This window comes from Narcine bancroftii, chromosome 6, assembly GCF_036971445.1.
Source record: "Narcine bancroftii isolate sNarBan1 chromosome 6, sNarBan1.hap1, whole genome shotgun sequence".
Classification (NCBI taxonomy): domain Eukaryota; kingdom Metazoa; phylum Chordata; class Chondrichthyes; order Torpediniformes; family Narcinidae; genus Narcine; species Narcine bancroftii.
The window spans coordinates 87,463,966-87,491,602 of record NC_091474.1 but is presented as its reverse complement, the minus strand read 5'-3'; the positions used below and the strand labels follow the sequence as shown (position 1 = coordinate 87,491,602).

Sequence of the window (27,637 nt, the reverse complement as noted above, 5' to 3'; positions counted from 1 at the left end):
ACTAACATTCTGTAAACACAAAGCCTACTCAGTTCTTTCAGCCCAGCTTTAATCCTTTGGACTCTATGTCCCTGTTTACAGGGACTATCAACAAGCACATATACTTTGTGTCCCTGTTTTCCAGGACTGGTTTTATACTCACTAGCTGGTCTGTACTGGTGTTTGTACCCATGGACCCAGACCGGAGTATATATCATGAAAGATTAAAAACGGCCACAGTCTCAAGGGTTAATCTTTCCGATATATGACTCTTCTACCCTTAAGCCACCATGTGCATTGCTGAGGTAGTAATCTAGAGACGATTCCCTTTGTGGTTCTGATTTGGATCCAGCTGCCCACACTGCTTCCGCAGAAGCCTTTTTTGTTCTAGATTCTAAACTGATCACTTCACATGGTTGTTTCCCTCCTAAACTCTTCATGCTTCTAGAAGTTTCTACCACTCTTACATTGAACAGGTAACACATACTTCAGGCCTCAAACTCACAGAATTCATCAGCTTTCCTTTCCCTATCACTTTCACACCCTTTCCTCCAATTGGAAAATGAACCCAAACCATGTGCTTATTGGCAGCTTGCCCATGGATGATGCAATTTCTGCACTCATCAACATGTTTGCCTAAATGACTATCAACTTGTGGCACTCACATCTTTGAAAGGCTGGTATTGAAGCACATCAGCTCCTGTCTGAAGGGTGACATGAATCAATTCCTGTTCATCTATCGTAGCACAGGTCTATGACAGAGGCCATCTCACTGGCTTTACACAAAGACCTGGAACACCTGGGGAGCAAAGATGCAGACATCAAGAAGCTCTTTATTGACTGTAGTTTGACATTTAGCACCACTATCCCCTCAAAATTTATCACCAAACTCCAAGATCTAGGACTCCACTCCCCACTGTGTAATTGGATCCTTAATTTTCTCACCTCCAGATCACAATCAGTGAGGATTGGTAAGAATATCGCCTCCATAATCTCCATCAGTACCAGAGCATCACAGCGTTGCACTCTTAGTCCCCTGCTCGACTAGCTTTACACCGATGGCTGTGTGGCATGATACGAAAACAACACCATCCACAAATTCACTACCAAGGTAGTAGGCTGTATGAAAAGGGGCACTGAGTCAGCATACAGGATGGAGAATGAAAACTTCGCTGAAAGCTGCACCAACAACAATCTCTCACTCAATGTCACCAAATCAAGGAGCTGATTGTTGACTTCAGGAAGGGAAAACCAGAGGTGTATGATACAGTGATCATTGGAAGGATCAAAGGTGAACAATGTGAGTCCATTCAAATTCTTGGGAGTTACCATCTCGGAGGATCTTTCCTGGACCCAACACACTAATGGCATCATGATAAAACACACCAGCATCTCTTCTTCCTCAAGAGTTTTCAAGAGGTTTTGTATGACATCGAAAACCCTGGCAAATTTTTACAGATGTGTGGTGAAAAGTGAGCTGACTGGTTGCATCACAGTCTGTTATGGAGATACCAATATCCCTGAGAGTAAAGCCCTGCAAAAGATAGTGGACACAGCCTAGGACATCACAGGCAAAATCGTTCCCATCATCGAGAACATCTACAGGGTACGCTGCCATCAGAGAGCAGCAGCAATCATCAATGATCCACATCATCCAGCATATGCTCTCTCTCACTCCTGCCATCAGGAAAGAGGGTATTAGTGCCACAAGACACACAGCACCAGGTTCTGGAACAGCTGCTACCCCTCCACCATCAGACTCCTCAACATTAAACTCAATCAATGACTTCTTTAAGGACTCTTGCTTTACACTTTATTGATTCTTTTCTCTCTGTATCGAACAGTCAGTTTATTTAGATTTCTTTATTTGTTTGCATTTCTATGATGAATACAATTTATTTTGCACTATCAATAAGGTCATTCTGCCTCACCTTCAGATAAAAGAATGCCAGGGTTGTTTGTGATGTCATGTATGCACTCTGACAATAAATCTGAAATCTGAGGTTGGAAGCATTGCTCATTAGACAAATACTGGGGCCAAGTCTCCTCCAATACTATGTCTGGATCTATCCCACTCTGCATCACAGAGGGATGGTACTACCTCCTGCCAAACCCTTCCCCATCATCACCTGTTTGACAAGGTATCTCATGGCAGGCTGATTCAGTTGGTACAGGTGCACAGAATCCTCAGTGACTCAATGGCTTGAATATGAAATGCGCCATTCCAATGACTTGGATGTATTCGTAGTTGGGTGAGTTAGTAAGTTTGCAAATGATGCAAAAATTGGTGGAGTTGTGGTGACTATAGAGGGCTATCAAAGAATACAACATGACATAGACAATGTGAGCCTCTTATCCAATTAGAGACCTATCCAGTGTGTGATCTTTTACTCCCATGCCTCAGCCTCCACTCCAGAATATGACCCTCATCTTCAGCATATGTCTCTCCCCTCTAGTGTACCCTAGGATGACAAGAATAGAAGAAGGGTATTCAGCTCATCATCCATCATGAGCTGATTCAGTCTCCCACTCCCCTGCTTTCTCCCCATAACCTTTGATACCCTAACTATTCAGATACAGTACCTATCAATCTCTGCCTTAAATACATCCAATGAGCTTGTCTCCACAGCCACCCATTAAAGCCTAAAATTACAACCCTGATTTTGTATCTTATTTCTCTAAATATGAATGCAAACTTAATCAACCTGGAGGTTTATCTTTAGGTATCCTGGACATTTCCAAGTCCTTTTGCACCTCCAAATTTTGAATTTTCTCCCCATTCAAATCGTCCTTTTATTCCTTCTACCAAAGAATATTTTGCAACACTGTATTTCATTTGCACCTCTCTGACTATTCTCCTAATCTATCTCTCTGCAGATGCTCCATGTCTTTCTCACTGTCTGCCCCTCCACCTATCTTTATATCATCTGCAAACTTAGCCACAAAGCCATTTAATCCTCAATTCAAATCATTAACATATAGCGTCAAAAGAAGTAGCCCAATGCTGACCTCTGCAATGGTAACTGGAAGCCAACCAGAACAGGATCCCTTTATTCCATTCTTTTTCCTGCATCAGCCAATGTCGTGCCCATGCTAGTATCTTTCCTGTAATTCCATGGGCTCTTTGAAGCACCCTCATGTGGGGCACCTTGTCAAAGTCCTATGTTGTATGACCCACCCTGACTGCACACTTTCCCCTCTGGTAATCACCTCCTTTCAATCTGAGTAACCCCTAGCTTGCTGTGCTTGATCTCACTCTAACTCCAAGAGGATATTTGTGACTTAGCTCCTGAATAAGAGTGCTGAAGTCATGTTGCAGAATAATTCATCGAGTCATTTCTGTCCTGTTTAACAGATGCATTTCTCTCCGTTAGCATTTCTCATTTGTTACATTCCTGAGGAAAAATCAGATATCTGCTTGCACTAACAATGCATTATTCTCCTGATGGTCACATGAACTATCAGAGAAATGTGGCTGAGCTCTAAACCAGTATTCATGCAATCAAACACAGGATAACAAAGAATCATACTGAAATCCTGTTTGCAAAACTTTATTCAGTCAGAGGTACTGTAAATCCATACCTAACTGAAGCAATTTGATGAGTCAGCTGTGCTCTTCCTGTATTTATAGCTATAGGAATAGGTGAGGCAATCACCAGCAGGATCATTTTGATCTCTACTTGTCTGTGAACAATGATATAAGAATCTTGCCAAATCCTGTATTTTTCATATGTAATGCAGCAGTATCAATAATCTTAATTTGACATAAGTAGAGCGCATCAAAAGAATCAAAGGCTTGTTGATCCAAACCAAGGCTTTTATTAGCTAGAAGACTAGAGCGTATCACATGTAGGTCGACCAGTCCAGAATGACCTGGTCTGGCTAGGAGCAGCCATTTAAGACCTGCCAGTAGGCGTGGCTACACTCTCAGCCAATCACAGTCATCCTACACCACCATCTGTACATTGGTGATAGAATCTGTACTATCACAACATAAAACAACCCAAGGTAATCCAGGAGGGTAACAATGGAATCATACCACTTTAAAAAATGTTTAAAAGTCAATATTTTAAGAAAGGTCTTAAAGGAGGAAAAAAAGCTGAAGAGGTGTAAAGGTTAATAAAGGGATTTCTAGAGCTTGGCTGCCAATAGTGGAGCAATTAATTTAAAGATGTCGAAGAAGGTCTGAGTATATGTGGTCAAGAACTCCATGGTGCAGAGACATTGACATTGCTCAACTTTCTCTTACTTAGCGGATGCTACAGCAACAGCATTTGTGAGGAGTTTGTACGTTCTTCCTGTATCTGTATGGGTTTCGTTTGGTGCTCCAGTTTCATCCTACCGTCCAAAACGTTCCAGGGGTGTTGGTCATTTGGTGACATTGAGCAGCATGGGCTCATGGGCCAGAAAGGCCTGTGACTGTGCTGTATGTCTAAATATAAAATATATTGAATTATAAAACATCCTGAAGTGGCAAGAAGCCTTTTGAAAAGGCCCAAGTCTCAGCTGACTCTGTGGGCTCCAAGCGTAAGTCAGAGACGGGCTTCTCCTCCACCTTACTCCTCGACCTGGGGAACTTCTCCACACAGAGAGTGGTGGGGATGTGGAACAAGCTTTCAGCTGAAGGCAGGCTCAGTTTTAACATTTTTAAGAGGAATTTGCACAGGTACATGGATGGGTGAGGGATGGAGGGCTATGGACTGGGTGCTGGTCAGTGGGATTAGGCAAAATAAAATGGTCCAGCACAAACTAGAAAGACTGAAGAGGCCTGTTTCTGTGTTGTAATGTTCTATGGCTCTATAAATATTTTGACATGGTGAGCACAATGTTAATACAGTGCCAGTAACCTGGGAAAAACCCAACACCCAACCCCAACCAACCAATTTTCCCCTGCAGCCGCTGCAACCGTGTCTGCCTGTCCCGCATCGGACTTGTCAGCCACAAACGAGCCTGCAGCTGACGTGGACTTTTACCCCCTCCATAAATCTTCGTCCGCGAAGCCAAGCCAAAGAAAGAAACCTGGGTTTGAATCTAGCACTGTCTGTAAAGAGTTTGTAAGTTCTCCCCGTATTTGCATGGGTTTCCTCCCATTCTTCAAAAACGTAAAGAGTTAAAAGGTTAATTGGTGTATCTGGAGGGAGGCACAGGCTCATGGGCTGGTAGAGCCTGCTACTGTGCTCTATGTCTAAATCTAAACTTTAAAAATATATATTAAAGATTGCAATTTTGAAAGCATTCAAGGAAGTCTGACAGAAATAAATCATTTTAAATGCTAAGATCTGAGCCACATTACTGAGCCAGGCAGGGCAAGCAGTTCAACTGCATTGTTATACAAAAGCAAGCTCCCGTGGATTTTGGCAATCTTTAATTAGAAAATGCTGAAAACAGGTCGGGCAATGTCTATGGAGAGAGAAAGAAAGATAATGTTTCTGGTTATGATTTTCCATCAGGGATGGGAACAGTGAGAAATAGATATTTCAAAATGCAGAGAAAGGGGAAGAGGAGGGTAGAACAAGTGAGAAGTACTGGGATTGGATAAAAGGCCAAAGGATCAAAGAATGCAAAGGGTAATGTTGCAAGGTGGAAGAAGGTGGAAATGGGAACAGCGTTCTACCCTATCACAACCCTTCCTCCCTCTCCCAAGACCCCTGTCTCCCCTCTTTTCCCACTTTTTAAATTTTAAATTTAAATTCTAAATTTGGACATACAGAACAGGAACCATTCTGCTATTCCTTGAAGAAGGGCTCAGGCCCGTGACATCGACAATATAACTTTGTCTCCTATAGACATTGAAAAAAACGGTCTGAGTTCCTCCTGCATTTCAGTGTGTTTTTATTACAATCAGAGTGTCTGCAGACTTTCGTGTTTCACTTGCTATAGCACAGGAACAGGCCCTTCTGACCCTTGAGCCCCTACTGCCCAATTACTCCCAATTAACTTACAACCCCTGTAGGTTTTGAAGGGTGGCATGAAACTGGAGCACCCAGGGAAAACCACACAGGCATGGGAAGAACGTACAAACTGCTCACAGACAATGCTGGGATCAAATACAGGTTGCTAGTGGTGTAACAGTGTTGCACTAACCACCACACTAACCGAGCCACCCTAAAGAAGGGCCAAGTTCTCATTCTAGGTGAAGCAACAGCTCGTTGTATCTGGTGAGCTCCTGTGTATTGGAAAGGCAAGATGCAGATTGGGTTGTACTTTGTGGAATAGTCTTGAGAACGGGGCCCTGAGGTTCCAGACACCTATCACTTTAACTTGCCTCACCCACTCGGATCCCCTCTGTCTTAAAATCCCTATACAATTTGAAAAAAACTCGAGGAACTGCATCTCTTCTTCCCACCAGCAATGTTCCCACGCCAAGTTCAGCACTAACAGATATCAAGTGTTTTTATTTCCAGCATTCATTCCATATTTGTTCAGTAATTTCAGACACCTAGGGCAGCACAGTTAGAAGGACGGCACAGTTAGTGTAGTGGTTACTGCAACACTGTTGCAGCACCAATGATGGGTTCGAATCTGATGTTGTCTGTAAGGAGTTTGTACATTCTCCCCATGCCTGCGTTGGCTTCCTCCAGGCACTCCAGTTTCCTCCCACCCTTCAAAACATATCGGGGTTGTAGGTTAATTGGATGTAATTGGGCAGCATGGCCTCATGCTATGTTATTGTGCTGTATGTCTCTGTCTATTCTTCTTCCAAATCATCTTTTGTTCCTGTAAGGTAAAACATCATGAGATGGGAATGTGTAAGGAGTTACCCTGTACAGGGCTGTAACAAGATGTGAATGCATCCTTGTACTTACAAGATAAGAGAGACATTGATGGATTGAGAGGCAGGAAGCTAGCAGGGAAAGGATAGCAACAGTTTTAGTCATTGGACAAGTAATGATATGATGATGTTCTAAGCATGTATCCAAGGGTATAAAAAATCACCATTTTGCTGATAACGGCAGAATGCATTCTCCGACTAACATGGTTAGTTGCAAGTGTTACAATCCGGTAATAAAGAACAAAGAACCCTGATTTCGACTCAGCCTGGTGTTTGTCTCACTCATTCATGAACAAAGCAGACCTAACATTCCCTGAAATTTTCTGCAGTCTTAATCCATCATGATTGGATACAAGACAGACGAGTTGTTATCTCATCTCTTCTGTCCTCTATCCATCCAATCATGAAACTTCTTTTTGTTCCTTTCCTCCTCAGTCCTTTTCCCTAAATCCCAAAGTTCGCTCTTTCTCAATCCTATTTTTCTCCCGGAGGATGCTGCCTGAACTGTTGAATATTTCCATCATTTTCTGCCTTTAATATAGTATAACTATTCCCTGCAGAGACAGGAATAAATGATGGCTGAACAATACTCCCAGGCCAATAAAAGTGGATGCAGGTTGAATATTCCCTGTCTTGTTAATACTCTATGGAAGGATGTGAATGATTGAGAACCATTGTGAGCAGCAATTTTGGAAATGCATGATCACAAGTGTCAATGTGATTAATCTGCAGCATTTTTTTTAGTGAGCTTGATGCAGTCTCAGTGCCTCAAGGAAAGCGAAGTGATATCTGTAGCAGTGAAGGAGCAACTAGCCATCTGCCTGATGAATAACGGCTATTGCAGTCAGGAACACCTGATCCTTCTGACTCAGCACCCACATCACCAGTGGATCACAAGACCTGCTCTGCAGAATGCTCCAACACCAACAATCAGGGCAAGTGGTCAGTGTGATCTCCGCACCTTCCTGTATAACCTCAGTTTATTCTCAGAAAATACGGAAGTTTAAACTTAATGGAGAACTTAAAATAGCTCTGTTTTAAGTGCGACCACTTAATTTCCATTGACTGCTGGAACACAACATAAAAAGCAATTGAATGATGACAATAATTAAGTTCAAAGGATTTTCTGTATAACAATAGCTATTTTTTTCAAAATATATTTATTGAGCACCTAAAACAACTTACTGGTAGTTCACATTATACAGGATGTATATTATGCCCCCTGTTTTCACAGAAAGACCAACAAACATATACATTCTGTAGCCTTCATAACGTTTGGAACAAAGACACTTTTTTTTTCCTTTATTTGCCCCTGTGCTCCACAGTATTAAATTTGTAATCAAACATTTCACATTTAATTAAGGTGCACATTCCAGATGATTTGCATACATTTTGGTTTGACCATGTAAAAATTACAGCACTTTTTTTAAAATAGAAGTCTTCTGCAGACAGTAGTTATTGACATAACCACACCTGCCTCCTGAAGAGTGTTTTTAATCTGTTGGACATATGTTTGGGGATTTTTCTTCATTATGATGAAAATTCTTCTGTCATCAACAGTAGAGGTCTTCCTTGGAATACCAGTCCATAGAACAGGTGTTCAAAGTTTTAATGATCTCTTTATTCGAGATAATTTTGCCTCCTTTTGAACAATTATCAGTAAATTCAATCTTTCCAATAGACAATTTTTTAGATATTTACAAATTAGACATTTTGTTCAGTTTAAACTTCTGTATTTTCTGCTAATTTCCAACACTAATATTCTTGATCAGTTTTTAATTTACAGTTTTATTTTCATGGTGGATTAACATCATGTATTTATAATAATTTATTGGATTTAAATTCAACTCCCATAGCAGGGATCAAGAGCAATTGGGAACAAGATTTGAACTTAACATTCTCAGATGAAGATTGGTTCTCTTAAATTGATTAATGATTCCTCATTGTGTGCAAGACATTGCTTATTACAATTTAAGGTGGTCTGCAGAACTTATGTGTTCAAACTTAAATGATCTCATTTTTATGTAGATATTGATCCACCATGTGAGAAAATTACAATTTTTGATGCTTCCCTGATCCATACGATTTGCGAGTGCCCAAATTTAGAGAGATTCTGGAAAGACATTTTCAAAACTTTATAAACGATTCTTAAGATTAATTTAGAACCTTGCCCATTAATTGCTTTGTTTGGCTTTTCTTGTGATTCAGATAAACTTATCTTGGTGTCTCGGGAAAAAGTTTTCGCTTTTACCATGTTAATAGCCAGATGAGCAATTTTATTGAAATGAAAATATTCATCCCTTACTCATATACAGTGGTTAAATGACATAATGTCCTATTTAAGTTTAGAGAAAATTAGATTTAATATTAAAGCTAGAATGTTTCAATTTATGAAATTGTGGGGACCATTCTTAGAATTTTTTTTTATAATTGAAGAATTAGCAATTATTGTATGTTCTGGTCATTCATTGCCTGTTCTCCAAGGGTCGCCAGTGGTTCCACATTATTGGAGTTAGCTTTAGTTTCTAGGATTTTTTCTTTATTTTATACGTTATTTCAATTAAAAAAAAATGGTTTGACATAGTTGAGTATTCACAATACCTGAGTATTCACAATTCAATGAAATGTTTTTGAGGAGGTGGTAGGCTGAATTATGTTCATGTATTCCATTTGAGAAAATAACTTAGAATCTATGTAATAAATATAATTTTTTCTTGAAAGTATGGAGTTCATATTTCCAGCATGTTGGTTTGAAGGTGTAAGAGACTCTTGGGGGCCCATCCCGCTGGTAACCCTTAACTCCATTGTTATATATATTGAATTAATAATTGTTTCTGACATTCTCCTTGTTTCTTTTTTTTTCATTCTTTTTTAATTATTTTAAGATTAAAATGTTTAAATAAAATGTAAAAAACAGTTTTTGAGGCATTGCAAGCATTGATGTAGTTTTATCTTCTTTGTTTTCCATTGGGTTTTTTTGTGCATGTTTACTTGTATACAAATTAATTATTATGTAATTGTCAATCTTGTATTTATGCTTATATGTTAAACTTAATAAAAATATTTTAAAAAGAAAAAGAAAGGAAAACCAGTCCCTTTATGATTACTGAGCTCATCAGTATGCTCCTTCTTCTTAACGATGTTCCAAACTATTGATTTTGGTAATCCTAAGATTTGGGCAATGTCTTACTGTTTTATTCTTGTTTTTCAGCCTTGTAATGGCTTCATTGACTTTCATTGGCACAACTCTGGTCCTCATGTTGTAAAAAATGGCAACTGCAGACTGCAAAGGTGATCAAAAGCTTAGAAGCAAGCTTTGCTCTCTTATACCTTCACCAATGAAGCAATTAAACATACCTGAGTATTCACAAGCACCTGTGAAGCCAAATGTCCCAAATATTATGGAGACCTGAAATGAGTGGACTATGTATAATAAATGCTGTAATTTCTACATGGTCAAACCAAAATGTGGACAAATCATCTTGAATAAAGTCTGAAATGTGCATTTTAATTACAGGTGAATTGTTTGATTACAAATTTAAAATTGTGGAGCACAGGGGCAAATAAAGGAAACAAAATTGCCTTTCTCCCAAACATTATGGAGGGCATTGTATGTTCACATACACTCTCAGATACATGCCTGGACCCTCCACTCTCTGACAACCTTGGTATTTTTACTGACAGTATCATCGGTATATTATCAATTGTACTAGTGCAACCATTTCACAATTTAATATTTACTTCATAAGCACACATAATGAACAGAAATAATGCATAAAAGGTTGCCATTTATGAAAAGAATTTTCCAGTGGACACTCTTAATTGGTATTTGATTTTTTTCCAGTTTAATAAAGGAACTAATGTCCTTAATCCATTGTGTAATAGAAGGGCACCTATCTGACTTCCAGTACAAGACTAGACATGTGGCTAAGAAGGATACCTGTAGAGAATTTAGGGAGTTGTCGGAGATTCCAAATACTGCAGTCAATTATGTTAATTTCAGTCAATTTAATTATGTTAATTAAATTGTTTGTTTTTAAATCCCAGCTCTCTCACCTTTGTTTTTATTTGATTTGTAACACTATCCTGTGGTGCATTAATACTGATCTCTCTTAACCTAATACAATGTCAGAAGAGGCACTTGCTTGTACACTCCAAACAGTGAGCTTGTCCTCATCTTCTCTTAATCTTCCATCACCCGCCATTGAAGACACAATGCATTGACCAATGTTACCCCTCAACATTTTTCAACCCTTCCTTCCCTCCCTTTAGCTCTCTGGGACTTTTACGGTGTCTGTGATAATCCTTGCTCTCCAACACTCTGTGAGTATATTCCTAATGAAAAGGATCATTCTTTAAGCCATTTTAACTAAATTAAAATATTATTTACTCAAAATGAATAGTGTACTGTTTCAAAGATTAGGTAATCATGTACAAGGGGTGTAGGTATTATGGATGTAATTGGGCGACACAGGCTCATGGGCTATCATGCTCTATGTCTAAAAAAAGTGTAGCAACAGCACTGATACAAGTACTGACATCAAAGGTTCAAAGGTCCCTTTTATTGGCATGTAATATACATGATATACTTCAACTTTTGTCTGTGTAAGGCAAACAAAGAGTTGCCATAAGTATTGCTCGGTGCCCCTAACAATAGGAGAAAGAGAAGCAAAAGAGTTCGTGGATTCACCCTTGTAATGTTGCAAACCAGCATCAATAGAAATTCACCAAGAGACTGTTATTGCTTTTCATTTAAAACTATATTTATTTATTTATAACTACTCGTAATATAACATCTTAATTAAATTTACCCAACTATGCGCGAATATATGTGTGTGAAAGAGAGAGAGATACCCAAACCAATACAGCTTAGGCACAATTCTGAGAAGTTATTCCCAAAGTTCAGTCTTAGAAATCCTGTCTTGAAACTGACACATTTAAACTGATGCCCAAAAGTAATCACTTAGGAGGTGGGAGAGACTAAATGGACTGCTGGAAACTCATGAATCCTTGTTGAGTTTCTTGCTGAAAAATATCCTTTCAGACGAACATTGTCACAACTCCCCTTGTTCTTGCCCAAGGGAAATGAAATGTCTGACTCCAAAAACCCAGACATGGGTCTGTTGAAATGACCATCACCTTGGTCACGATTCAATGCAGCAATTCTCCTGCTTCCAGATACAGGTCAATCAAAGTGACCTTTCCTTTGGTCACGGTGACAGGAAGAAGCAGCAGAATTGTCCATTTCACAGAGTCACTCCACCTCCAAGTTCATCAGATGGCTGGTCAATAATGAAAAAAAATCCTGTTTCTTTAAGTGTCCAGTCACATGACTATCTCACCACCTGCATTCCTGGATAAACATAGAAACATAGAAGATAGGAGCAGGAGTAGGTCATTCGACCCTTCGAGCCTGCTCCGCCATTCAACGAGATCATGGCTGATCTTAAAGTTCAGTACCCCGCCCCCGCCTTCTCTCCGTAACCTTTAATACCCTTATACTGAAGAAATATATCTAATTCCCTCTTAAATATATTTAGTGAACCTGCCTCTACTGCCCTCTGTGGCAATGAATTCCACAGATTCACCACCCTCTGGGTAAAGAAATTCCTCCTCATCTCGGTCCTAAATGGTTTGCCTATTACCCTCAAACCATGGCCCCGGGTTCTGGATTTTCCCATCATTGGAAACATCCCATCTGCATCCATTCTGTCTAGTCCCGCCAGAATTTTATATGTCTCTATGAGATCCCCTCTCAATCTTCTAAACTCCAGGGAGTACAATCCCAATTTGCGCAATATTTCCTCATAAGTCATTCCTGCCATTCCAGGTATCAGCCTGGTGAATCGCCTCTGCACTCCCTCCATTGCAAGAACATCCTTCCTTAGATAAGGTGACCAAAACTGCACACAATACTCCAGGTGGGGTCTCACCAAGGCCCTGTACAGCTGCAGTAAGGTATCCTTGTTCCTATACTCAAACCCTCTTGATATGAAGGCCAACATACCATTTGCCTTTTTAACCGCCTGCTGTACCTGCATGCTCGCCTTCAGAGACTGATGTACAAGTACCCCTAGGTCTCTCTGCACTTCCCCATCTCTTAATCTATTGCCATTCAAATAGTAATCTGCCCTCCGGTTTGTATTACCAAAGTGGATAACCTCACATTTATCCACATTGTAGTGCATTTGCCATGTATCTGTCCAGTCCCTCAATTTATCCAAATCACACTGGAGCTTCCTGACCCCATCTTCCGTGCACACAACCCCTCCTAGCTTAGTGTCATCTGCAAATTTGGAGATATTACATCCAATCCCCTCATCCAGATCATTAATGTAAATTGTGAACAGCTGGGGTCCCAGTACAGATCCCTGTGGCACCCCACTGGTCACCGCCTGCCACTCAGAAAACGAGCCATTTATCCCAACTCTCTGTCTTCTACCTGCCAGCCAGTTCTCAATCCACATCAATACTTTGCCCCCAATGGTCCAAGAAGCCAAAACCCTGTCCTTTATACCAGCCCCTCAGCCACACATTCATTTTTCTTAACCTTCCATTTTTGTCCTCAGTTGCATTTGACACAGGTAGCAATCCAGAGATCACCACCCTGGCTGTCCTATTTCTTAGTTTCTGTCCTAGTTCTCTGTAATCCTTTTTCAGTACTTCCTCCTTTTTATCTATGTTATTGGTACCCACATGTACCAAGACATCAGGCTGTTCGCCTTCCCCTTTTAGAATACCCTGGACCCGATTTGAGATATCCCGCACCCTTGAACCAGGGAGGCAGCACACCATGCGGGCATACCTATCTGGCTTACAGAATCTCCTGTCTGTATTTCTGACAATGGAGTCCCCAATGACCACTGCATTCCTCTTTACCTTTTGGTCCACCATGCCAGGCTCAGTGCCAGCGACCTGGTCACTGCTGCCAGCTTCTGTCAGGTCATCTCCCTCAACAGCATCCAACAAAATATACCTGTTACTGAGAGGGATATTCACAGGTGTGCTCTCCATTTTCCTGGTATTTTTCTTCCCACCCCTGACAGTTACCCACTTACCTGACACATCTGGTCTTGGGGTAACTATATCCCTGAAAGTTGAATCTATCAACTCCTCACTCTCCCTTACCAGCTGTAGGTCCTCAAGTTGCAGCTCAAGAGTATCAACTTTGGGTATAATCTGTACTTGATTGTGCCATCCACAACTGTAAATGGTTGCAGCCTGTACTAACCCTTAAAGTTACTGTCACACTAAATGAAACTGTAGCTCGCAATAATCTCCAGCACTCCCGCAGCCTTTGCAGCCACACAGATTCCTGCTCAAACCTTCAGCAACCCGAGCTCCAGATCCAAACACCAATACAATCAGGACCCCAGGCCCTTCTTCTTGCCCTCATCACACTCTTGAATCCCAGTTCCAATACCTGGTTCCCTTGAGCCAGTCTCCAGCTTCCTATGTGAATCCTTTGACCAACCACCCACAGCCTGTGTGGGTCCTTCAGCTGCTGAGTCCCTGGCTGCTCTGCACTGTGGGGTATGAGGTTAAACAGGAAAGTCCATGTTTGCTGGGATTGAGTGCAATACATAAACATCCTGGAGAAACTCAGCAGGTCACACACTATCCATAGCAAGTAAAGGGCGATGAATGTGTTGGGCTTGGGCTCTTATAACCATATAACAATTACAGTACTGAAACAGGCCATCTTGTCCCCTATAGTCCATACCGATTTAAGTGATCTCTTCTAGTCTCACTTACCTGCACCCTGCCCATAACCCTCCAATCTCCTCACATCCATGTACCTATCCAACATTTTCTTAAATGACAAAATTGACCTTGCTGCAACCACCTGTTCCAGAGGGTCATTCCACTCAACCACCACTCTCTGAGTGAAGGAGCTCCCTCTCAAGTTACTTCTAAACTTTTTCCCCCTAACCCTTAACTTGTGACCCCTTGTTCCAATCTCACCTACCCTCAAGGGGAAGACCCTATTCACATCTACTCTATCTATCCCCCTCATAATTTTAAAAACCTCTATCAAATCCCCCCTCAACCTTCTACACTCCAATGAATAAAGACTCAGTCTACTCAATCTTTCTTTGTATTCAACTTGGTGCAGGAAATGGTCTGCCTTAAACCACAAGAAGTTGCAGAGAGTTGTGAATGCAGCTCAAGCCATCACACAAGCCAACCTCACCTCCACTGACAACATCTACACTTCCCACTGTCTCTGAAAAGCAACCATCATATTAAAAGACCCAACCCACTGTCGTAACTCTCTCTTTCTCTCCAATCGGGAACAAGAAACATGAGGCTGAGAACACCAACCTCTAGATTCTTCCCCATTTTTATTAGATCATAGAATTCAGTAAAATTTCATTCATAAAACTTCAATTAGTGAAACTAGTAAAAGAGTTTAAGAAGATTTGGTATGTTGTCAAAGACATTTGCAAATTTTTACAGGTGTATCATGGAGAGTATTGTGACTGGTTACATCACTGTCTGGTATGGAGGTGCCAATGCACAGGACACTCCATCAAAGACATCTACAAAAGGCCATGTCTTAACAAAGCAGTCTCTATCCTCAAAGAATCTCATGTCCTCTTCACACTGCCACCATTGGAAAAAAGGTACAGGAGGCTGAGGACGAGGACCCAGCGGCACCTTCTTCCCCTTTGCCATCAGATTCCTGGATGGATAATGAACCACAAACATGACCTCAAGTTCTCTTATTTTTCCACAGGTTTCTTCATTTTTAAATGTAATTTTATAGTAATATTTGCACGGCAATGTGGCCACAAAACAACAAATTTTGTGGAATGTTCATGATAATAAATTCTGATTCTAAATTGCTGCCCTTGCACCATTTTTAATTGGACGCCTTCTCTGTAACAATATATCTGTACTTTGGTCTTATTTAGCAGGATGTACTCAAGGATGGGTTGATTTGCATGTATAGTAGAAAGTTTTCACTGTATCATGGCACACATCACAATAAATAATTTAATTCTATTCAAAAATCTGCCCAGAACAATAGCAGATCTTTCTCTCTCAAACCGTTGTCAGAGCAAGAGGAATGCAGGAAACCAGCAATCATGATGTCATCGATTATATTAATCTTACATACAGACATATAGCACAGTAACAGGCCCTTTCAGCCCACGAGCCCAAGCCATCTAATTTTCCAACGTACATTTTGAACAGTAGGAGGAAACCAGAGCATTTGGAAGAAATCCACAAAAACACTGGGAGAACATACAAACTCCGTTCAGACTTCATATCTTGATGGGTCACACAGCAAAGTAGGGAACAGGCATAATTTTTAATTCAAATTCAAAATTTTAAATAAAATTGGAACAGAGATTGAATAGGCAAGAAGCCAACATACCTTAAAAGAACAATATGTAATAATAAGTCTCTTGCATTTTGAAATATTCCAACCATCATGCACAAAATTAGATTTTTAGGACACAATAAATTTCTATGCAATAATCCTGGTTCTGAACTTCAAATAAAACTCTCTTAAAGATGGATCAGGGAGTAAAATTTATGGATATTTTACAAGTTGATAGCTACCCTACAACTCTGGAAATTCAAGGATGGTCCTTAATTTTGCAAAGTACCTGTCCTGGTGCAACAAGTAAGAATTTCAGTGCAGATGTACATTGTACAACGTATATGACAATAAACTCATTAATCATAGAATTCTGTTGGAGAAGACTGAGGACTGTGCAGCCTTTGGATGATCATCAGCCCATCTAAGTCCATGCCCACCTATCTGCACCAATCACACACACAAGTTCCAAACTGTACTGTGCCTTGACTATACCCTTGAGTCATGTTCAAGTGTGCAGAGGTATAATGAGGGGCAATGATAAAGGGTGGAGTGAAACAAGCAAATACAGACATGGTAATAACACAAAAGAAGGACAAGCTGCAGATAAGGCTGAAGCTGGGGTGTTGTCAGAGATGGAAGCAGACAATTAAGTATAAATGCTAAATTAGACTTAAATTCAAGCTCAAATATTAAAACATTTGTCAAATCGAGCTGCTGGTCCAGCACATGCTCGTTGCTTCCAGAATAAATATTTTGTGATATTATCTATTCAATCTGTAAAAATCAGGAGGATTTCCTCTTTCTGAAGCAGGTTTAAACTCTATCAATAGGTTCCCTCTATCCCCAACCTGGAACTAAGCTTAGAAAAAACACTATTTGATTAGCTATAAAAGATGGAAGTATTTTATACATCTGAGGACTGTCTCTCAGCCCTGAGTAACATTTAGCTCCTATTACAGTGGGAGGTGTCATTATGAAAGGCAGCCTGTGTTTTCCTGCTGACACTCTAAGCGAATCATATCAGTCAACACCACAATTTTCTCCCCCACAAATCTCACTCCAGACTGATTTAATGATTCATAATCATGGACGTTATGTTAAAAAAAATTACTGACAAAATTAATGATGCCTTTTGGGATCTTTGCCATCTATATGACCGAGTGACATTGAGCGCAGAGATTAATCCAAAACCATCCTATTACCCAGAGTGAGAAAATTAACCAGCTTTTGTTTTCTGTGCCCGTAAGCAATTTAACAGCAAGGAGTGTGACAAGATCAGGGCAGGGCTTGAGATATTGTCACATAAAGCCAACTGTGGTTTATTATATGCAGCCCATTCATCACAAAGAGTTCCTCTTACTAACCAAGTGATTTATTCCCTTCAATAAATGGTTCCCAAGTTGCTATTTTTCCATCCCAGTTGTTACATCAGTTTGTGCATTTTTTTGATGCCTCTGTAAGTAATAAGAGAGCAGCCGAGAAATGAGGCGGCAAACCTCCCAAACCCATGACCTCATGAGTAAAAACACAAAGGTTTGCAGACACGGTGATTGAAATAAAAACACAATGCCGGAGAAACTCAATAGGCCAATCAGTGTACTTTATATAGCAAAGATAAAGATACATAGGCAACGTTTCAGGCTTGAGCTCTTCGCAAATTCAGTGGGAGAAGCTGAGAGAGCAGCAGTCAATGCTATGCAGGTACTCAAGATCCTTGGGGGAGCCAAAATAGGAGGCCTGGAATCGAAACTGGAAGTCACGAGGCACAAGATGGGAGCGGAGGCAAGTACCAAGGAAGGCAACATGACTGTGGAAGTGAGTCTGGTTACAAAGCCTGAGAGCAGCAGGGATTAGAGATGGGGAGCAGTGAGAGAGATTCGTCAAAGCTGTGCAAGTACTTGGATGAAAAGCTCAAGTCTGAAATGTTGGTTATCAATCGTTACCTTTGCTATATCAAGTACGCTGTTTGACCTGCTGACCTTCTCCGGCTTTGTGTTTTTACTACGACCTCACGACCTCCACTAGTATCAGTAAGATACCAAATGCTTATTCTCCTCCAGGCCACTCCTGACTTGAAAAGAGGTCGCCAGCAATTCATTGCCACTGGGACCAAATCTTGAAACTTCAAACTCAGCACCATACTAATCTTCAACACAGATTAAAGAAAGCAGCTCAGCACATCTTCTCAGGGGACATCCGTGACTGACAGTGCATGCCGTTCACACCAATGACACCCACATCACTCAAAATAAAAAATGCAAATTAAATATAGATGTGTTAAATTCTGCAGTTGGTGGAACAGCTAGCACAGTTTTTAGCACAATGTTGTTACAGGGCCAGCAACCCTGGAATGTTACACCCAATCACACCTACAACCCTGGAACGTTACACCCAATCACACCTACAACCCTGGAACATTACACCCAATCACACCTACAACCCTGGAACGTTACACCCAATCACACCTACAACCCTGGAACGTTACACCCAATCACACCTACAACCCTGGAACGTTACACCCAATCACACCTACAACCCTGGAACGTTACACCCAATCACACCTACAACCCTGGAACGTTACACCCAATCACACCTACAACCCTGGAATGTTACACCCAATCACACCTACAACCCTGGAATGTTTTGAAGGGTGGAAGGAAACTTGAGCGCCCAGAGGAAACCCATGCAGACACAGGTGAACGTATAAACTCCTTACAGACAGTGCCGGATTCAAACCAAGGTCACTGGCTCTGTAAAAGCATTGCGTTAACCACTACACTATCCGTGCCTCCCTTGGATTGACATGGACTGATTAAGAATAGTTAACAGCTTTGGGAGTGGTGAGTCATGTCTAATCAATATTATGACTTTTTCTAGGAGGTTATCAGGAAGAATGATGAAGAAAAGGCTGTGCATGTTGTCTATATGACTTTAGTAGGGCCTTTGACAAGGTCCCGCATGGGAAGTTGGTCAAGAAAGTTCAGTTGCTCAGTGTTCGGGATGAGGTAGTTAATTGGATTAGATGTTGGCCTTGAGGGAGTAGCTAGAGAGTGGTAGTGGAGGATGCCTCACTTACTGGAGGCCTGTAACTAGCAGTGTGCCTCAAAGATTGATGCTGGGATCGATGCTTGTCATCATTGATCTGGATGCTAATGTGGTAAATTGGATCAGTAAATTTGCAAGATTGGGGATTTAGTGGACAGTGAGGAAACCGCTCAAAGATGGAATTTAATGCAGACAATCATGAGGTGTTGCACTGAGTGGAAAATGGTAGGGAACTACTGAGTGTGATAGAACAGAGGGAATAAATCCCTGCAAGTGGTGCTACAAGTAGATAGGATTGTAAAGATAGCTTATTGCCATTCATTAATCAAATTATTGAATACAGAAGCTGGGATCTTATTTTGAACTTATATAAGGCATTGGTGAGCCTAAATATGGAGTCACTTATCTGTAAGAAATATATCAATAAGATTGAAAGGGGAGGCAGAGAAAATTTACAGGATGTTGGTAGCTCTCGAAGAGCTGAGTTATGGTGGCTATGGTCCAAATGTAGGTCAATGGGGCTTGGCAGAATAAATAGTTTGGCACAGACTAGATGGGCCAAAAGGCCTGTTTCTATGTTGTAGTGTTCTTTTTTTAATAGCTCTGATTGCTGGAAATACCCACTGATTTCCTCTCACATCTCAAAGAGTGGCAGGTTGGCAGATTAATTGCCCACTCTAAATGATGCCTTAGTGAATGGCAGAATCAATGGGGAGATGTGGGGAGAATAAAAAATGGGTTAAGTATAAAATTAGAGTAAATGTGTTCTTCATACGCAGAGCGGATTTAGTGGGTTGTTGGGGAAAGTCGGTTAATTTATCACATGGGTGTATTTAGGTGGCACAGGCTCGTGGACCAGAAGAGCCTGTTCCTGTGCTGTACCTCTAAATTTAAATTTACTGGCCCTATATGTTTTTGGAACGTGGGAGAAAACTGGAGCACCTGGAGGAAACCAACACTAATATAAGGAGAATGTACAAACTCCTTATTGACAACTCTGGATTCAAACCCAGTCACTGGCACTGTAAAATAGTGTTGTTCTAATTGCTACGCCAACCATGGTGTGTGTGTGTGTGTGTGTGTGTGTGTGTGTGTGTGTGTGTGTGTGTGTGTGTGTGTGTGTGTGTGTGTGTGTGTGTGTGTGTGTGTGTGTGTGTGTGTGTGTGTGTGTGTGTGTGTGTGCGTGCGCGCGCGCTCACGTGAATGCAGTGGTATAATGTGTGTGTTAGAAGTGTGAATGAGTGGTGCTGAGTGCATGTAAGTGGACCATGAAAGCAAGTGGTGCATGTATGGTAGGCAGTGGGAATTGTGTGTACGTGAGCATAGGTGCTTGTCAAGTGGATGCATGCAAAATGCTTGCATGTGCACAATCCAAGTGTGTGTTAATCTGGAGGCCGTCCAAAACAGGGCCTTTTGTCAATCGTTAGTTGAGAAGTAGGCCTTTCTGTCTCAAGCAGAGTGTATAGGAAACAACTAGGCATGATAGGGATATTTTTTCTTCTTTTCTTTGGCTTGGCTTCGCGGACGAAGATTTATGGAGGGGGTAAAAAAAGTCCACGTCAGCTGCAGGCTCGTTTGTGGCTGACCAGTCCGATGCGGGACAGGCAGACACGATTGCAGCGGTTGCAAGGGAAAATTGGTTGGTTGGGGTTGGGTGTTGGGTTTTTCCTCCTTTGCCTTTTGTCAGTGAGGTGGGCTCTGCGGTCTTCTTCAAAGGAGGCTGCTGCCCGCCAAACTGTGAGGCGCCAAGATGCACGGTTTGAGGCGTTATCAGCCCACTGGCGGTGGTCAATGTGGCAGGCACCAAGAGATTTCTTTAGGCAGTCCTTGTACCTTTTCTTTGGTGCACCTCTGTCACGGTGGCCAGTGGAGAGCTCGCCATATAATACGATCTTGGGAAGGCGATGGTCCTCCATTCTGGAGACGTGACCCATCCAGCGCAGCTGGATCTTCAGCAGCGTGGACTCGATGCTGTCGACCTCTGCCATCTCGAGTACCTCGACGTTAGGGGTGTGAGCGCTCCAATGGATGTTGAGGATGGAGCGGAGACAACGCTGGTGGAAGCGTTCTAGGAGCCGTAGGTGGTGCCGGTAGAGGACCCATGATTCGGAGCCGAACAGGAGTGTGGGTATGACAACTGCTCTGTATACGCTTATAAGCGTATACAGAGCAGTTGTCATACCCACACTCCTGTTCGGATAGGGATATACCTTTGTACCATACCCCCAATGACTTGGCGAAGTCATTGGGTGTATTTAAGGCTGAGATTGATAGGTTCTTGATTAGCCAGGGCTTCAAAGGTTATGGGGAGAAGATCGGGCAATGGGGCTGAGTAAGAAAATGGATCCGCTCATAATGAAATAGCAGGCCAGACTCAATAGTCTGAATAGCCTATTTGTTCTCTTATGACATGATCTTATACCACTCGGTTGCAGTTCCAGATGTGAAACTGAGGCTGAGTTTGAACAACCTCTTGCTAAGTGTGAGGCTGGAAACGAATCATTCTCCTGAAATAAACTGGAAGATTTATTTATCTCAGTTTGACTGTCATAATAATGCACTTAGATATCAATAAAAGCTGCATCCAGGAAAAGATAAAGGATATCAATTAAGGTGATCATAGAGGTAGCTTGTGAATCTCATTTTAAATCTTTTAATTAATTGGGAGAGACTACTGGATATTTCCATTGCATCTCTTAAATAGTTTTTAATCACACATTCAAATGTCAAATTATAATTGGGTCCAAGATTGTAACCAATTCATTTTTTTTTAATGTTAAAGGATAGATCAATGTATCTGACACTGAACAGGTATCTTCAGCATTTGTAATGACCCACAAAATTGAGAGAAAGCGAAGGTTTCCATTTAAACACTATCTTATCGCATCTCAAAATAAAAACTGTTTCATGTTCAAGGAAGTAATTTGGAGCCTGGAGACTGTTGTTATGTAGTCGAATATAACAGCAGTTTTATGCAGGATATGAATCCACTAACAGCAATAACCTCAGTTGTTCCATGAGAAATTTTGACTGGTGGAGTGAAGGAAGCCATCAGTGTGTTACTGGTATGTTCCCCAAAGGTCCAAAGGGCATCACAGCAACTGCCAACAGCAATATTCCGTCACATATTACAGTAATTATACTTGTCATGGAACACACAGCTTTTCGACCTGACAGTTCAGTCCTCCTTCAATAATGAAACATGCTAATATTACCTCCAACATGCCACAAATCCTCAGTATTGCCCCTTTTGCCAAGGAATAACCCTACAACACAGCCCTTTGGGAAGTTTCCACACACTCATGACTGACCTTCTTACAGTTTGGCTCTGCAGGGCACCAGAATCCGGTAGAGCATCCCCCATTCAGAAGAAGAAGCAGAGGAAGAGATCCTACAGGATGGTGACCACAGTGGCAGACTCAGCAAGGACAAATACAGGCTGTGGGCGATGCGGTCAGGGACCCACAAAGGCTCACGGGAACCATGTATTGGAACTGGGATTCGAGAGGGTGCTGAGGGCAAGAAGGTTTCCTGAGGGGCTCTGGGTGTGGAAGACTCCCAAACAGGAGACTGTGCAGCTGTAGAGGTTGCAGGATTCATGGACTCTGAAGGGACTCTTTTATTCCTTCTCGTTCTCTCTTAATGTAAGGGGCACGGGGCGACACTAATGGCGACTCTTTGTCTGCCTTACGACAGACAGAAGACAATTTTGTGTAATATTACATGTTTTGTAATATTACATAGCATTAATGGAATCTGGAACCTAATAATATTGATTCCTTGAGCACTGCCCTTCCATCAATGCAGCTGCCCCTCTGACAGTACTGATCTTTTGCCATTACGATACAGTAATCCCTCCTTACTACCTCTCAGTCAGTTCCCCTTCAATTGCCACTCCTCCAACAATGCAACAAGCCTTCACTACTGACCTTCTAACAAGAAGTGGCCCTGTTTTGTACAACCTCCAGATTTACGTACACTCAGATGTGCACATGCAAGCACCTATGTTCACGTACACACAATCACACTACATGCACCACTCACTTCCATGGTCCATTTACATGCACTCAGGCACCACTCATTCCCACTTCCAACACACTCATTGTACCCCTGCGCACGCACACTGGGTGTATGAGGGTGGGTGTGGGGGTGGGGTCTGTGTCTACATGCATGTGTTTATATACAGTATAAGAGAGTGAGATGTAGAGAGAGAGCTAGTGTGACAAGCTGCCATTTCAGGGTTGTTGAACTTCAAGTTAGAAAAGGAGATTCCATCACATTCTTGACTTGCATTCTAATCCTGGTAGAAAGTTGTTAGGAGTTGAGTCACTCACCATAATTACCCAGCCGCATAGCAGAATATTTATATTTTCTCCCTCTTTTCCACATCACTCTGTCCCTTTCCTCCAGCTCTACTTCCCTCCATTCCCCTACCCCCCCCATCCCCCCATTTGTTTGCTGGTGTATCCTCCCTCTTATCCACCTATTACCTCCTGCCTGTGGGCCTGTGCACTTCACCCTGACTCCCCTCCCCACCACTTTATCTACATTTACCTCATACCTTGATGAAGGCCTCAAACCCGAAACATTGGTTATGCATCTTTATCTTTGCTGCATAAAGTACATGGTTTGACCTGCTGAGTTTCTCCAACATTGTGTTTGAACTTCAGTCATGGTGTCTGCAGACTTTTGCATTTTACTTTGATCTATATGGCTCATTCAGTCGACTAGCTAGTCAAAAGTGACATTCCCAGGATGTTGATGATGGCAAAATCAGCTTGATGTTAACCGCAGGCCTCAAATGCAGTCGAACTGCATTCCCTAGTTACCTGGGAATTCTGGGACTAGTCAGCGAGAACTTAATAATGCTGGATCTGGTTAGGAAAATCTGTCAATGGTGGTGGCACATTAAAGTTACCCACCTGTTCCCTTTTAAAAGAGAGTACTGTTGTCTACTTTCTAGAATGTTAACACTTTCCTGCAAATGCAAGCTTTGTATTCCTACTGTGACATTGGGGGAATCTTAATTCCAAGTCCCACAATCTTTGCAAAGAAAACCATGTGACTGGCAATCAGATATGCAATGAAAGAAGTTACTGGCACGGTGAGACTGTGGCTCAGGGCATGCCCCGATCAGGTGTCCTTCTTCACCAGAGTCCCATGGATTGGTGCTCACATCCTGTCCTCTCCAGAAAACATCATAGATATTTTGATCAATTAATTAAGCAATCTTAAGCAATTTCTATGATAAGCAAAATAACTTTCAATTTCACGAAGGGAGCAGCAAAATGTCGTTGATGTTAATGTTCCCATTTACTGTAGGAATTGATTCAAATATGATTTGATGGCTTGTCTCCTTAGAACATCGGTTTAAAACTACAAATGTTCCTAATCAAACTCCCACCTCAGGTAATGGTATGACTGAGATCAAACCTCCACCTAGTTATCAATAAGAGCAGAACTCTATTCGATATCCAGTGCAGTTTCAAACTCCAAACTTCAACAGATGCCTTGATTGTTGATGGTGAGGTCACATTCTCTGGCAGTCGAATCCCCTCCACCATTTATCATTCATTGTTTGATATCTTCCACAGCTTTCTGCCTTTCAATCTTTGCTTCCAAAAGGAGTGCTTCTGAATACTTGTGTCAACAGTGTCACAAACTCAATGGGGCGTGAAACAGCACTAATCAATAGAGTGCCATTAGCAATGTGACACAAACACCTCTCTCATTCATCTGCCCTCTACCTAGACTGCAAAAGAAATCAACTTCGCCACTCTGGAAAGACAAATCCATATTATTTGTCAATGTCTACATTTCACCCGATATCATGAACCATTAACACTTTCAGTCTCAGCAGTCTAACAATGCCAGGGAGAAAATGGCAAAACAGATGATCATTTTCAGTAATGTTATTTTTAAATAAGCTCTTCAATCCTGAAGTACAATCCTTTAATTCCATTCGAGCTCAGTAAAGTCGTCATGTTTTGCCTTAGTATCTCAACTCCCTGCCTTCGTTCTCAATGTCTGAGTACGATGTTATCTATTTTATATATAGAGATTTCCCCTGCTATCCTAAATTAGAATGTTCCAATGAAATGGTGCAAAATGAAGTAGTAATTACTATTAATTTCTATGCGAACATTTTTTGAGCATTTCCAGGCCCAAAATATAACCTACAAAATAAAACCTAAAATAAGATCAACATATAGTAAAAGCAGGAATTATGCAATAAATACACAGCCTATATAAAGTAGAAATAATGCATGTACAGTGTAGTTTCACTTACCAGAATCTGGAAGACGGCGAGTGCGCTGGAAGGCTAAGAGGTGGTGATGGTGATGAAGCTATGGCAACTTGATGCTGAGATGCTGAGTAGAGTCCCCGGGGAAGGAGCTTGGTGGCACGATTCCCGCTGCCACTATAACGCTCACTGCACCAAAGCTGAACATTATTTTCGCCTTTTCTCGTAAAAGTGAAAATCCTCTTTGGATTTCTTTTGGTTAGGGAAAACAGGTACTAACATAGGTCTTTCGTAAAAGCAAAGTGGTGTAATGTGAAGTTTCAAAAAGTGGGGAATACCTGTATCTCCTTGAAGGCATCTCAGGAGGCCCTTCTCTTCTGCAAGTTCTTCACTCACACCTGTGCAAAAAGTCTCACTCGATCCCCATTCCACGGTTTCACTCACTCCTTACATTTAGGTCTCACTCACATCCTTGCAGTACAAGGGTTTCATGTTGTCTTGCTATCGGGTCTCAATGCGGAGGCTTCCCTTTGTCTCTGTGCACAGGTCTCAGCCACACATGTAGGAACTTAGCTCATATACGAGGGATTTTGTCACTTTGGTCAATCCACAGGACCATCAGAGAGGATCACAGGAATCTCCTTCCCTCCCCCTTCATTGACATGATCTACCAGGATCATTGACTGAAGAGGGCATGCAAAATCGTTGAGAAACTTTTCCACTCTGCACACAGCATCCTGTTGGCAAAGAGATACAGGAGGATCAGAGCCAGCACCACCAGGCTGAGGAACAGCTTCTTTCCACGGGCAGTGAGAATGCTGAACAACCAAAGGAGCTGCTCACACTAACCATCTGAGATTCTCATAGTCATGAAGCAATATTTATTTATTTATGAGCATATATGAATACTTGTTCTGCAAATATATTGTCTGTCTGTATGTGTGTTATGTCTGGTTGTATGTCTGCGTGTTTTGCACTGAGGACTAGAGAACGCTGTTTCGTTAGGTTGTACTTGTGCAATCAGATGACAATAAATGTGACTTGAGTTGAAGAGGACTTCACTCATGACCTCTAGTCAGAAGTTCACTCTGTCTTTATATGAAGCTCTCCCTTGTGTCTCCTGCACACCATCTCACACAATCTTTAGTCCTTATAAAGAAACCTTAACACAAACTCCCAGCAGGTTACTTGGTCCCAGTTCCCAGAATCACAGACAAATCAAATTTGTACCATTCCCTCAGGAACCACTCCCATGTAATATAAAAATCAAGAATTAGAATTAATTTCCATGTTCAGTGGGCACAAGAGAATGGGATATATACAAGATTCTTTTATTACATTTTCTCTCTTATTGCAATATTACACAAAATCTCCTTCTGTCAGTTAGCGCAATGCTTTTACAAAGCTAGCAATCCAGCTTTAAATGCGACACTGTTAAGGAGTTTAGTTTTCCTCCAGGTGCTCTGGTTTCCTCCCACCCTTGAAAACATAGTGAGGTTGTAGATTAAATGGGGTTAAATGGGAGACACAAGCTCATGGGCCAGATGGGCCTGTTACCATGCTGAATATCTAAATTTATAACGGTGCCCCAATTATACCCACATAGATTCTTAAATTTTTATCACCACATTGCCTGGCTGGCCAGCCTCCTGGGGAGAACTTTTCACCAATTTTACAATTCTGGAAATTACTGTGGTTTATCTCTTTAATCCCATGTTGTTTTCTCTCCATTCTTTTGTCAATCCCACCAAAGGTTCCCTTCAAGAAAAAAAAAAGATCTTGGCTCAAAACCCCCTGAAAGACTATGACACCTCAATAACCATTATGCAATGAGATCCAAAGGTTACAGTTTGGTCAGTTACATGATGAGATACAGAAACGGAAGAAATCAGCTTCACTCGAAGCAGTACAGTGGTTCCAGGACTAAACAGATCAAGGTTGATGACACCAACAATATGGAGAAATATTAACGTTGTGCTGCAGACCTGAACTAAAAGCACAAGTGCTCAGCAAACAGGCAGGAGGTACTCAGAGTTCATATTTCAGGTCAGTTCCAACACCATGGCAGTGGCATGAAATATTAACCATGTTTCTTTCATTATAGATGCTGCCTGGCCTGCTGGATATTTCCAGCATCACACAGAGTCCATACAGAACATGTACATGAATTTTAAAATCTATTTGATCGTTCATCAGTCAAAACACCATCTCTGCTAACTTTGCATCAGGCCATGCTTGTAGTTTTTTTAGGTAAATGTTGTGG

At 41.5% G+C, this 27,637-nt stretch overlaps 1 long non-coding RNA gene across 1 annotated transcript; it reads left to right on the top strand.

Annotated features, from left to right (window-relative positions):
- Nucleotides 1-2,007: 2,007 nt before the first annotated feature.
- LOC138737550 (uncharacterized) lies at nt 2,008-10,262 on the top strand. Its single transcript, XR_011341014.1, has 3 exons — nt 2,008-2,231; nt 7,496-7,693; nt 9,963-10,262. It is a non-coding gene; the product is annotated as an uncharacterized lncRNA (long non-coding RNA).
- The last annotated feature ends 17,375 nt before the right edge of the window (nt 10,263-27,637 follow it).